The following is a 13,406-nucleotide window of genomic DNA, read 5'->3' as shown; positions in this document are numbered from 1 at the left end:
ATGGTGCCAATTTTAAATAATTTTTATTCTCCAGGACAAGAATTGCATTTCCACTTGTTTATAGTACTGATAGAGTGCAATGTTGCTCACTTCTTTCCCCTCTGCACACATTCAAGTATTCAGAATGCCCAGATTTACACAGTAGCTTAAATGTTACCTTTAAACTGCTACTGCCTTGGCTACAAATTTTGAGTCCTTCAATTTTTGGAAAAGCTGTGTGGAACGCTCTTTCTTCTGTTGTTTAGTCCACCTCTTCAATGGTGGGTCCAGAAGAAGCACCTCCAGATGGGGCTGCTCCACCCCCTGGGAATCCACCAGGCATGCCTCCTGGCATGCCCCCTACACTCTGGTACAGCTTGGTAATGATAGGGTTGCAGACCTTCTCCAACTCTTTCTGCTGATGCTCCAATTCTTCCTTCTCAGCTGTCTGGTTCTTATCCAGCCAGTTGATTATTTCATTCCATTTGTCAAGGATCTTCTGTTTGTCTTCATCACCAATTTTGCCTTGCAGTTTTTCATCCTCCACTGTAGCCTTCATGTTGAAAGCATAAGATTCAAGAGAATTCTTGCAAGACACCTTGTCTCTCTGCTTCTCGTCCTCAGCCTTGTATTTCTCAGCCTCCTGGACCATACGCTCAATGTCTTCCTTGCTCAGACGTCCTTTATCATTGGTGATGGTGATCTTGTTCTCCTTGCCTGTGCTCTTATCCACAGCAGAAACATCAAGAATGCCATTTGCATCAATGTCAAATGTCACTTCAATCTGAGGAACACCTCTGAGTGCTGGGGGGATTCCTGTGAGCTCAAATTTGCCAAGCAGGTTGTTATCCTTTGTCATTGCCCTCTCACCTTCATAAACCTGAATAAGCACACCAGGTTGGTTGTCCGAATAGGTGGTAAATGTCTGTGTCTGCTTGGTGCGGATGGTGGTATTACATTTAATCAGAACCGTCATAACTCCACCAGCAGTTTCAATTCCAAGAGAAAGAGGAGTGACATCCAACAGCAACAAGTCCTGCACATTCTCAGATTTATCTCCAGACAAAATGGCAGCCTGGACAGCTGCACCATAAGCAACAGCCTCATCAGGATTGACACTCTTGTTGAGCTCCTTGCCATTGAAGAAGTCTTGCAGAAGCTTCTGGATTTTCAGAATTCAAGAGGAACCACCCACCAGGACAATGTCATGAATCTGTGATTTATCTAGCTTGGCATCTCTTAAGGCCTTTTCCACAGGGTCCAGTGTGCCACGGAAGAGATCAGGATTCAGCTCTTCAAAATAGGCTCGAGTGATTGATGCATAGACATCGATACCTTCATAGAGGGAGTCAATCTCAATATTTGCCTGGGTACTAGAAGAGAGGGTGCATTTTGCATGTTCACAAGTGGTGCGAAGACGGCGAACAGCCCTCTTGTTCTCACTGATGTCCTTCTTGTGCTTTCGCTTGAACTCCACAATGAAATGGTTGACCATTCGGTTGTCAAAGTCCTCCCCACCCAAGAGGGTGTCCCCAGCTGTGGACTTGACCTCAAAGATGCCGTCTTCAATGGTAAGAATGGAGACATCAAAAGTACCACCTCCAAGGTCAAAGATCAACACATTTCTCTAGGCACCAACCTTTTTGTCCAAGCCATAAGCAACAGCAGCAGCAGTTGGCTCATTGATGATTCAGAGTACATTGAGACCAGAGATGGTTCTAGCATTTTTAGTGGCCTGATGTTGGACATCATTGAAATAGGCTGATACTGTGACAACAGCATTTGTGACGGTCTTCCCAAGGTAAGCTTCAGCAATTTCTTTCACATAGAAGACACTTCCTCTGGATAGAAACTTTTGGTCTCCCCTTTGTACTCCACTTGGACCTTAGGCCTGCCTGTGTCATTCACCACTGTAAAAGGCCAGTGCTTCATGCCTGACTGTACAACTGCATCATCTGCGACCAATCAGACATTTGGCATCAAAAACTGTGTTGGTGGGGTTCATTGCAACTTGATTCTTTGCAGCATCACCAATTAAACGTTCTGTGTCGGTGAAGGTGACATAGCTGGGGGTGGTCCTGTTTCCTTGGTCATTAGCAATGATCTCCACTTTCCCATGTTGGAAGACTCCCACACAGGAGTAAGTGGTGGCAAGATCAATGCCAACTGTGGGTCCCTTCGACATGGTTGCTGGGGAATCCAGGGTCATAGCTGACCGCTGTGGAGAAAGAAGGGCTGCTGCTGTGCTGAGTAGTGAACAAATTGTTTTAAGAAAAAATATAGAATCATACAAATAGCTGGATAAATTAGAGCTAAAAAAAAATTGTGACACCTTCTGAATGGGAGCACTAAAGACTTCACATAATTTGTTAGCTGCACATGGACCCTACTCTGTATTGTTCTATAGATACTAAAAGACCTTCTTTTTCTATCTGGGGTGGTACCCAGTGTCACCCGCTCTTCCAGCTAAGCAAACAATCAGTAGTTTCTTAGCATATAATACAAATATGACTGGAAGCTGAAAGTTTCAAAGTTCCCTTGTGTTCAACTGGAATAGTGGTTGTGCGTGCTTAGTGATGAAATGAAGCATGAGGAAAGGCTACCTGCTATACTACTGTCTTGGGGAGGGGAAAGTAGAGGGAGAGGGAGAAAATTAAGAACTCAAAATTTTATGGAAGTAAATGTTGAAAATTAAAAATAAACAGTATTCTATTGTATGAGTTGGATTAGATGACTTCTGAGCTCTCTTTATTCTCAAATTCATTGATTGCGTGACATCATGTTTTTGTGAATGCAGACTCAATATGATATAGCAGACCAAAAAAGCTGGTTCAGTCTTAGTTGATAGTTAGAGAAACAAGGTTCAAAATAACAGAGATGATAGATCTGTTGTACTGTGTCTCAGTCTAACCACGTTCTGCAGTATTGTGTTTAGTCTGTGCCACTTTTAGGGACAGCCATTGGAAGGACAGATGGTACAGAACAGAATGAAATCAAAATAGTGAAAAGTCTTAAGACCACCTCAGGAGAATAGGTTGAAGGAACCAGGCACATTTAGCTTAGAGAAGATTCAAGTTTTAGGGCAAGGGAAACATGATACTATATTCAGCTATTTGAAGAACTGTCATGAGGAAGAAGAACTAGAGTTTTCTTTTACCTGAGAAGAAAGAACCAGAAACAATGGATGCAAGTTTCCAAAAAGTCAATTTGGGTTTGATGTCAAGAAAAAACATACTAACAAGTGAAACTGCCCCTCTGTGGAATAGACTGCCTTGGGAGGCAATGGATTCCCCCTATTTGGAGGTCTACAAGGAAAGGCTGCATGACCACTTTGTCTCATCATTTCATGGAGAGGTTTTTTCGTGCATAGTTGTTTCTTGTATACTGGGGAGTCATTTCATATATAGGTTCAATAAGATGGCTACTGAAGTCCTCTCTCACTTTCTTTTTTTCTTTATTTTTAATTTATGGAATAAAACAAGCATTTCCATAACAAAATATGATATAAAAAAAATGATTGCACGTGAAGCTGCAAATCTGTTTCTCTCTTTCAAACTGATATTTTGATATCTGACTACTTTCATGGAGGCCAATTTAATACAAGTCAGCCATAGTATGTGGAGGAAAAAATATTAAATCAATCTTGGACTGTGTTAAGAGAGAGAGTCCAAAATGAGGAACATGATGGACCTGTCATGCAACCTCGGTTGGACCACATCTGGTGTACTGTATTCAATTCACATTATTTTTAGGATAAAAAGTGATATATTTGATGGCACATAGGGAAGACAACCAGGTCAATGAAGAGTCTTGAGATCCTACTACATGAGGATGGGTTGAAAGAACTGGAAATGTTTGTCTCAAAGAAGAGAAACCCTAATGAGTGTGTGATTATTAACTTCTATCCATTGAAGATCTATCATGTGAAAGAAGGGTTTTCTGTCTGACCTCAGAAAGCAAAACTCAGAACACGGGTGGAATTTCAAAGAATCGTGTTACAGCTAAATGTATGAGGGAGAAAAAACTTTCTAAAAAGTAGAAATATCTAAAAATATAACAAATTATCTTTCATTAGATATAATACTAATAAAAATAACTAACACTTATGTAGGCTTTACTATTTACTAGATGCTGTGCTAAGTACCTTACAGATATTATCTCATTTGGTCCTCACAACAATCCTGGGAAGTAGGTGCTATTGCCATTCCCATTTTATATTTGAGGAAACAAAGGTTAACTGACTTGCCCAGGGTCATAGCTAGTAAGTGTTCAAGACTAGATTAGAACTCAAGTCTTCCTGACTCTGAGCCTCGTTCTCTATCTACTGTTCCACCTGACTCAGATTTGAGAGTGGGAGGGACCTGATAGCTGAATAACATAGACCATGCACTGCTATTCATCTTTACGTTTTCTTCATAAACCTTATATAACTCTTATAAGAGATGTTCAACTATTTAGAAGCAAAAAAGAATTTTTTTGTCCTAGCCATCACTAACAGTCAATCTTTTCCACTGACAGCGTGTATAAAACAAATTACTTGGAGATGTTATAAAATCATAGGGTCACAGAATGGATGAAACCTTTGAGTTCAATCTCATTTACAACTTTGAAAACTGAGGCTCTGAGAATTTGTGACTTTTCTGTGCAGCAAATATAATATTGGACTTGGAATTAGGAAGACTTGGCTTCAAATTCCACTACTTGGCTCCTCTGAGCCTCAGTTTAATAATTTGCAAAAATGAGAATATACAATAATAACCTATCCCACAGAATTGTTATGATATATACATGTATATGCATGTATGTATGGAGCCTTTCTGAGTGTATGTATATGTGTACATATGGATACATATACATATGAAGGAGGGCAAGGGTGGGAAGAGAGAGACAGAAAGAGACAGAGACAGAGAGAAAAAGAGAGAGACAGAAAGAGAGCATTTCAACATTGATTCACAGTTAATCCTGGAACCACTTGCCTAGAGTTTCCCTTTTGTCTGTTATTCCCTCAAAGGCATCAAAAGCAATGACCCAGACTAGTGCTGGCTCCTCAATTCATTGCTACCTGACCCTGTTTAGGAGAGAGATAGGACGGTCTTCCCATGTAGTACTTAGGAACAAAGATTTCAGAAAATGGTGATAAGGATGTCAGGTTTTGGTTCTTTCTTTTGGGTCTAAATTGGATCGAGAATGTTTCCTACTTTATAATTTGGGAGGAAAAATAACTGTGGGCTGAGCATTCACCCAGAAAAAGCTGGCAATGACAGAAAAAGTCTGCTATGTATGTACATGTCTAATAAAATTATCCAGGGACCTTCCAGAGGAGATTTTCTCATTTTACTCTCGTTAGAAGATGATAAAATGATTCTTGCAAAACCAGTTCCACTTCTCACTACTTCCCACAGCAGTTCGGAAAATGGTTATGGGTGACTTGGCTTAGAATCGCATTTTTACAACATCACACTGGTTTTACCATCTCATTTCTGCTGATCGTACTTTCAACAAGCGAGACAGTAAGTATTTATTAAACACTTGCTGTCTTCCAGGCACTGTGCTAAGTGCTAGGAAGAGGGGAAAGAGAGGAAAACATAAACTCATGAGGGCATAGCATCAAAGTCCAGAGAATCAGGAGGAGAACTAGATGAGTGAAGAATGAATGACCTGGCACTTTCTCAAAATGGAGGTTCTTGGAAGAATTCATCAATGGAAGGAGGTAGAGCCAAAGGGAAAGAGTAATTGTGCACAATTAGAAGACCACAGACACAAAGGATTTGCCAGGACGAGAAGGAAATTAAGGCATGGGATTCATGGTCTGGAGAGTCAAGAGTAGAGCTGGGAGAGGGATGAAGGATGGTGGGCTTGGACACTTTCTCAAAATGGCAGTTCTAGTAGGAATTCACTCTCTTGTCTCGACTCATTGAGCCTTTGATTTTAGAGAAGAAACTTTTCAATAAGTTCCATTAAAATTACCTGATACAACAACTGAAAGTAAACAGGGCAGTTTTTATAATATTTATCATTGGACCTTGCTTGTATCATAAGAAGACTAGGGCTACTATAGTTTGGAAAAATACAATGAGAAGTTTTCAAGTATATCTTTTCTTTCCTAAAGTACCTGTTATTTTTTTTTAGCAACAGAAAATATTTAGAAAAATCTAGAGATCACCGAATATCTGAATGCTCCACTGGGTTAAAATGAAATCTAATTATTTACTTCCAAATTTGCTTCACTTTATGATTAGTCTTGGTTTTTTGAAGTATGAATTTCCTTTTCAGAAATATTTAGATTGCAGCTGTTTCTTTTGAAAAATAACTGAATTAATTACATTTCTTTCTTTAGCATGAAAACTTTCATGTTATTGATTTAAAAATAAATCTTGGAATATCAGTAACAGATATTCTTCAATATTTTGGGGGAGAAGGGAGGTACTGATTTTAAGGTGATTAAAAACTGTAAGATGTAGAAACCTCTGCTAGCATGCCTTTCTAAACCTGTTCTTTTCCTTTATAATTTAGCCTTGTATTGTCTAGGTTTAGAAGGCGAAGGTGAAAATGGAAGCAAAAGGTGATTCTCTCTCTCTCTCTCTCTCTCTCTCTCTCTCTCTCTCTCTCTCTCTCTCTCTCTCTCTCTCTCTCTCTCTCTCTCTCTCTCTCTCTCTCTCTCTCTCTCTCTCTCTCTCTCTCTCTCTCTCTCCCACCTTTGGTCTTAGAAGATGGGGCGGTTGGGTTCAGGTTGTCTCTTCCTCTTCCCAGTGGGAAGTTCTTATTCTCTGGGAAACATGACCCAAACAGGCTCCTAATAGACAGGAACAGCAATTGATACATAACCTAGGTCAGGTTTTCTGAGTGGGAAAACACATCTGCCCCAGGGGCATGAGAGCCTTGTCAAGGGAATATTTAGAAAATAACTATTATCCTGTTGAAATGAATTGATCTCTTCATTTCATTTTTCATATGCATTGCATACCCTAGAATGCATTTCCTTTAGTATTGACTAGGAGTTCAAGGATCTAAAAAAGCAAACTCCAAGCCAAAAATTAGTAAATTAATATCGTGTTCTCATATCATTCTCAAGGCTCCAGTTGGTATACAGATCTATCAACATTCCATACTTTCCTACATCCCAAGCCCAGTCATTGTTCTTCTCTTGCAACCCCTCTACTTACAAGTCATGAAACACAGTGCTCAATAGGTATTATAACCAGTCATCTAGCTGTAAAGTACTGATTAACCACCTAAAAGTACAGAAGAACTTTGAAGTAAATGTCTTGCATCTCAGTCATAGAGAGAAATGAAGCTAAGTTACTTCACTGTCTTTCTCTAGTCTGCCAGAGAGAAAATATTCTGCAAATATTTAGCCATATGCTGAATAATATATATTACATATAATAATATATAACAAATAAGCAATAAATAAATATATTTATTATAATAAATATAAGTAAGAAATAAATATTAGTGACAGCAAAGGCATCTTCTGAAATGCAGGCTATACTGACAGTTTTTGATTCCCCAATCCAGTCTTCACTTAGTCTCCCTGCTCTCAACCACATCACTCATCCCCAAAGTCAAACAAGATAAGAAATGAAAACATTGCCTAACTTCATTGACTTTAAGTCAAACTCCAAGGCTGAGTTTCTTTGATTTTCAGTTCAAGCCTACCTGCTTCAAGAGTCTTATCTCCCACTCAAAACTCTTGCAGAAGGAACTTTCTCCAAACTACTGAGACTTAACAGTACTCATCCCAAGGATCATAGTCCTATTTCTTTTCTACAAGTAGAACACTATCTCCCATAATGCATTTCTCCATGACTGAACAACAACAAAACAACATTTCCACCATCTGAATATAGAACTTGCAGACCATTGACTTAGGGTTCCTGTAATATTTCTTATTGTGTACACTCCAATCTGCTTGTCTCTGATATCTTTTAACGTCAACCTCTTTGAGAAACTATCTTTTATTCAATAAATTAGAAATGCCCTAACATTTATAGAAAAACAATTACTTAGAAAAAGAATAGGGACAAGATTTTCAATCCGTGGGACTATTTTAGCAACGAGCCTTCAAAATATAAATCACAGCAGCCATGTAAATTTTTCAGAGCAGTTCTGATCGAGCAAATGCTGCCTTTGTGAAGTCATGCTTGTTCTATTTTTTCCCCAGAGGGAAAATTCAAAGACAATTCAGTCAGGTTTTTTATCCTTTTTTTTTTAATAACTATATAATGCAAGTGGTCACCATGTCTGCCAACTGCAATTTTAAACATAGATGTAACAAAAAGAGCACATTGTAAAGAATTTTCTTTTCTGTGGCTTCCAAAATGGATTCTGGGCTTGATATTGTTGATTAGTTTAGGCATGGAATAGATTAAAATATTGTCAAGAAAAAGCATTGCATGTCTGTGTGCTTGTGTACATATTCTGAACATAACAAAAAGAAAATAAAAGTAGCTATTTCATACACAGTAGAATATCAAAAGAATTTATGCAAAACTGCAAATCTTTACTATGTGTAACTTTTCTTTTTAATCATTAAATTTAAATCTTTAAGTCCTCAACATGAAGACTTCAGAACTGTATTATTTATACAAGTTTACCTCAGTTTGTCTTTAAACTCCCTTCTGGGCATTTAAATGCTGCTTCAGTGACCCTCTTATTTTTTTCTTTCTCTTGGGGGGAGAAAAGAGAGGGGAGAAGAAGTGGTATTCCTACCTAACTAAGGAACTTGGCGTGTAGGGCATGTACAGGGAGCACTAGTGTAAGGCTGCCAAGCTCTTTTCAGGGCTTCTTTCCATCTTTGGTGTCCCACTTGATGCATCAAACTCTCCCCTGGGGCTTCAACAGCTGTAGCTTGCTACAGCTATGAGTAGTGGCCACACCCCATGAACCTTTTCAGCAGATGCGCTAAACTAGGTTGAGGGCAACCAATGGTTTCAAGCCCTTCAGTGAATTAGAGAGGCATCTACCCCAAACATGTAAAGACTTCCTCCAGCAGAATGGGCTGATGAGAACAATTTGTTCCAATAGTCAAGAAGGTAGTTAAGAAGGCACTGTGGGGCTCTTAGAGCTTGATTAGACATTAAAATTACCAAGTTCATCCATTGCATCTCAAACCATCACCAGTCATCTTGACTTTCGTCTTGCCATTGTACTTCAATGACTGGAAGATAGAGTAAGGCTGACAATTTCATGCAATTCTGCCTCATTTAAATCCAATTTATGAGTGAGTCAAAAGACATCACCCATGCCATTTTACCATTTTTACCTACCTCAAAGTCCTGTGGCAACAGGCAAGTGATGAAGCAGCAGGTGTAGATACACTGGGAGGTGTAGACACAACCCTGCCCACAGATAGCTCAGGTCATAGGGTCATCTTCTCACTGGACTGAAGCAGCAGTGGAATTTGGCAGCTCCTGGATGTCAGTAGCTTTTTATAAGGACTGCAGTGCTCACCTCCTGGTGTGAAAAGAGGGCTAGAAAAGATGCCCTAAAAATTGTCTGCTTCAGCAAAACCTGATCTTCAGGGATCCCACCCTGTGTTCAAAACATACCCAAAAAATGCATAAAAACTTTTGCAAAAATGATTCCATTCACTCTTGGTACATGAGGTGTGTGCACCCTTATGGACAGCACAAAATTTAGTAGACCTAAAACATGAACAGCTCTTGCTGTAAGAGAACTCAGCAAATATCACATCCAAATAACAGCCATGAGTGAAACAAGGCTGGCAAATGAAGGCCAAAGTTGAAGCTATACTCATGCTTTCTGGAGTGACCACAGTGAAGGGGAGCACCCTAAAGCTGGTAAGGTTTGCAATCAAAACTAATCTAATCAACAAGCTTGTGTGCCTACCAAAAGGAGTGAACAACAGACTCATGACAATGCAATTACCGCTTACAAGAAAGCATCATGCCACAATCATTAAAGCACATATATATATATATATATATATATATATATACATATATATATATATACGCCCATGATGATGAACCCTGATGAGGTCAAAGAAAAATTTTATGAAGACCTAGAGACCCAATCATCAATGTGCTGAAAGAGAACAAGCTTAAAATTCTGGGTGACTTTAATGGAATAGGAACCAGCAACATCAATGGTCACTTACTACTGAAAGCTTATGCAGCTCATGACCTTATCACCAACACTGTCTTCCCTTTATCTAATTACAATAAAACTTCATAGGTGTACCATTGCAACAAACAGCCATTTGATAGACTGTCATTGTAAGGAGAAGAAACATACAGAATGTGAAAATCCTATAGGTGGAGATATCTGGTGCAGAGTGCTGGACCAGTCATAGACTTATCCTCTCCAAGTTAAATATTCATATTCAGTAAGTCCCCGACTACTACCAGAGGATTTAATGTCAACAGATTAGAGCACTTCTCCAAGCAGAGACAATTCACTGCTAAATTGAGCCAACACATGGTAGACAACAGTAGAACACATTTACTCCTCTTGCCAAGAACACTCCCAAACATCAAGATTGGTTTGACAAAAATAATGGGGAAATTCAGAAACTGCTAAATGAAAAATTAGAACAACAAAGGGTTTACCAGAAAGATGGTTCATCCATCTCTAAGAAAGCAGCATTAAGCAAGTAAAGCTGAAAGAGATGCAGGATTCTTGGCTTGGTAAGAAGGCAGATGAAATTCAGTTTTACTCTAATAGTAGCAATCTAAAGCACTTTTATAATGTCCTAACAGCTATTTATGGGCCAAAGACCTATAGTGCACCTCAACTACTCGCTGCTGATGGGTCACATTGATTAGTGATAGGAGAGATGGACTGATTACTTTCATAGTATTCTCAACAGATCATCATCAATCAATGCTGAAGCCACTGTCTATATACTTCAGGTTGAAGTCAATCCATCTCTAGCTGAATTTCCAACTGAAGAAGTTTTGAATGGCATTAGGCAGGTCTCATGTGGCAGAGCACCTGGTACTGATTCTATTCCAGCTGAGATTTACAAGGCAGGAGATCTACTGCTCATACAAAAGTTCATTGAAATCTTCTGGGTTACATGGCAAAAAAGGAAGCTATCCTCCTGATGTTCAAGGATGCCTCTATTATCCATCTCAATAAAGGTAAAGGAAATAGATTGTCCTGTGACAATCACAGTGGGGTCTCTTAGTCATTGCTGGTCAAACTTTTGCTAGTGTCCTCTTTAATAAGCTGATCCTTCACCTGGAAGATGATCATTTACCTGGAAGCCAGTATGGTTTCAGAAAGTGCTAAGAAATGATTCATAGCATGTTTGCTACCCAACAACTCCAAGAGAAAAGTCAGGAGCAGAATATAGGTCTATATGCAACATTTGCCAATCTGACCAAGGTGTTGATACTGTCAGTCATGAGGGCTTATGAAAAATTATGTCAAAACTTGGTTGCCCAGAGAAGATCATCAGTGTTGCATCTCAATTTCATGACTGCATGCTTATCCACGTTCTACATAGTGGACCATACTATCACACTTTCCCAGATATCAATGGAGTTCAGCAAGGCTGTGCTTGTTCCCATGCTTTCTCAAATGGGTTTTCAGAAATGTGGTCAGATGCCTTCAATGAAGATGAAAATGGCAGCAAAGTCAGCTACTACACTAATGGTAAATTATTTAACTTGGAAAGGCTACAACCTAAGACTAAAGTGGAGAGTTGGTGCATAATTTTTTGTTCACTGATGATTGTGTACTCAATGTAGCCTCTGGAGCTGAGATGCAACAAAGTATGAATCAATTCTTTGCTTCTTATGATAATCTGTGCCTAACAATTAACATCAAGAAAACACAATTTCTCTACCAGCCAGCACCACACCCTCCATTCATGAAACTATTGGTTACCGCAAATGGAGAAATCTGAATACAGTGGATAAGTTCACTTACCTTAGCAGTATACTTTCCAGGGATGCACACATAGATGATGAAATTGACACATGCAAATTGCCATAGTTAGTTCAGTGTTTGGGAAGCTGTAAAGGAAAGTGTGGGAAAGAAGAGGCATTAGACTGCATACCAAAATTAAAGTATACAAAGTCATTGTACTGACCTCATTTTTTGTATTCCTCTGAAACTTGGACAGTATAACAGTGCCCTACCAGGAAACTGAACTGCTGCCATTTGAATTAGGAAGATTCTAAAGATCACCTAACAAAATAAAGTACTAGACACAGATCCTTTCTCAAGCTGAACTGCCAAGCATTCAAACTCTACTGCAGAGAACACAGCTCTGATGCACTGGCCACATTGTTCAAATGTCAAACATGTTTCCCTAAAGGATTCTTTTATGGAGAACTCACACAAGGAAGATGCTCATATGGTGGTCAGAAGAAGCAATGAAAGAACACATTCAAGGTCTCTCTGAAGAACTTTGGAATCAATTGCATGATGTGGGAAGCACTGGCAAAGTACTGCCCAGCTTGGCATACCCACATCAAAGAAGGCATTGTACTCTATGAATGAAACAGAATTGCAGTGGTTCAAAAGAAATGTGAAGTGTGTAAGTTTAGACGCATCTCCATTCCAAATGTTCATATGGACTATCTGTGCCTGATCTGCAGTAGAGCCTTCCAAGCTCATATTGGTGTAATTAGCCATAATTGGGCACACTGTGTTTTGAGTCCAACATAGTGATCATTTTGGTCCTCTTTGAGAATGAAGGACAACAATCAACCAACCCAGGAACCAATAGGTTTTGGCAGCTGCTCCTCTATAGGGAAGGGAGAATTTTTGGATAGGGTATTTCAATAGGCAAAAAAATTAAAAACTTACAACTGAGAATGGCCAAAACCTAAGTCGAGTCACCAAGAAATTGAACCCAAACCCAGAAATTCCAGGAAAAGATGGAGGCTCTTCTTGGCTACCATATCTGGGGTCAAGCTCACACCATCCATTAGTACAGAGAGAGCAGAGTCTGACTCAATCTTTTTTAAAGACTCAATGCAGAAACTGAAGCTAGTGGCATGAGCAAATGGAAGAAAATGTAAAATATAATGAAGGAATTTGTTGAACTGCCCAAGAGGTAAACCCAGAAAAAGATAATATCACTATGCATCTAAATACAGCGCCAGGGGGAAAATGTTCTAGCCAAAAAGACTAGAGGAGAACCTGAAAAAATGAAACAAGAAATTCAAAATGTAATAGAAAAGTTAAAGAGAAAAAAATGACAACGATAATAAATATCTTAGAACAAACTGAAAATTACAATGAGTACAATAGAAACCAATTACTGTATGAAACATGAAGAAATATTAAAAACAAAATAAAAAGATTAAAAAGAAGAAAATATAAAGTTTAAAGTAATAATAACTAACATATCAAGGAGAGATAATCTAACAATTCATCAATTCACCTAAAAATCATAACCAAAAAAAATGTCTAGAAACCACATTTCAAGAAATCATGAATAAATA

General features: G+C 38.8%; 1 pseudogene; it reads right to left on the bottom strand.

The window, feature by feature from the left end:
• Window positions 1–150: 150 nt before the first annotated feature.
• On the bottom strand, window positions 151–2,179 carry LOC140503094 (heat shock cognate 71 kDa protein pseudogene; annotated as a pseudogene).
• Between the last annotated feature and the right edge of the window lie 11,227 nt (window positions 2,180–13,406).

The sequence above is a fragment of the Notamacropus eugenii genome, chromosome 5 (genome assembly GCF_028372415.1).
Source record: "Notamacropus eugenii isolate mMacEug1 chromosome 5, mMacEug1.pri_v2, whole genome shotgun sequence".
NCBI lineage: Eukaryota > Metazoa > Chordata > Mammalia > Diprotodontia > Macropodidae > Notamacropus > Notamacropus eugenii.
The sequence above is the reverse complement of the archived record's forward strand: the minus strand, read 5'-3'. Positions and strand labels throughout refer to the sequence as shown.